Here is a 1,313-nt window from a genome sequence, read left to right on the forward strand (position 1 = left end):
TCAAAATTAAAATGTGTGTCTGTATGTATTTGTGAGTGTGTGTGTGTGTGTGTGTGTGTGTGTGTGTGTGTGTGTGTGTGTGTGTGTGTATGTGTGTGTGTGTGTGTGTGTGTGTTAAAAAGAATTCCATACCATAAACGCATTGTCTGTATCACACCTGTAAAGTAGTAAGACACACCCTTACACTTTCCTTGACTCCATAACGTATTGACGATGTCCATTATTTAGAGAATATCAGTAAGAAAGTCAAGATGTGAAGAGAATGGAAAAGTACATGTTCTGTCGTCAACCTTCGTCTCCACTTTCTGCTCCCACTCCCTCATCTCTTTTGTCCTCTTATCTGGGCTCCTGACTCGTTCAGCAGCCTTTCTACTTCTACTCCTTGGCTCCTTCTTACTGCTGTCTTTCAGCAACACTCCAGATCCTGTGGTAAGTAAGATCTACACAAAGCCTTCTCGGATAAAGTCGAAAAATCTCTGAAGTCCCATGTGCATGTTGCAGACGTTAAAGATCCATTGGCAGTTTAAAACCGATAAGTATGTAGGCTTCGGCCGCCACCCGGGCAAAATTCAAAATTTCCTACCAGCTGAAAATGTTAAGGTGTCCCGTGCGCTCATATAACCTTATGCAGTTGCGATCGCCATAAAACACTTACAACAAAAAATAGTAGTTGGGCAGTCTACCAACTTCCTTTAGGGTTACCTCCTGGGCAAACTGTCTCATGCATAGTGCTTTAAATGGCAAAAAGCCATTATTTATAGTGGTTTTGGTTTTCGGTTTTGGTGTTGTTATACTTTTCGTTTATCATTCATGCATTTACCATTTATTGCTTGGTTATTTATTCATTTCTTTCTCTTTTTTGGGTTTGGGGGAGTTTTTGTTTTAGTTTGTTGTTGTTTTTTTAGTTGTTTTTTTATGGCTTGTCTTTTTCTCAGCTTTGATCAAAATGTTAAAACAGATACTCTGTACTGTAAATTACGTGAGTTTTTTGGTCAGTGATAATTTATTTACCAAGGACATTGAAAACTGTTGTCACTCCCAGTGCCCCCATTGGTTGGGGATTTTATTTTAACATAATACTGTTGGTTCGTTAGGGGGTTTTTTTCATTTGTGGGTGCGTGTCTGTTCAATCATGCATGTGAGTATGTGCGCGTGCGTGTGTCTATGTGTGTGTCTGTATGTGTGTGTATGTGTGAGTGTGTGTGTGTGTGTATGTGTGTGTTTCTTAGAATGTGAGTTAGTGTATTTATATGTGTAAGTGTATTTGTATGATCAAGTGCTTTTTGTCCTGTCTCGCTTCTGACAGCGTTTAT

Source organism: Aplysia californica, unplaced genomic scaffold (assembly GCF_000002075.1).
Source record: "Aplysia californica isolate F4 #8 unplaced genomic scaffold, AplCal3.0 scaffold00189, whole genome shotgun sequence".
In the NCBI taxonomy this organism is placed as follows: domain Eukaryota; kingdom Metazoa; phylum Mollusca; class Gastropoda; order Aplysiida; family Aplysiidae; genus Aplysia; species Aplysia californica.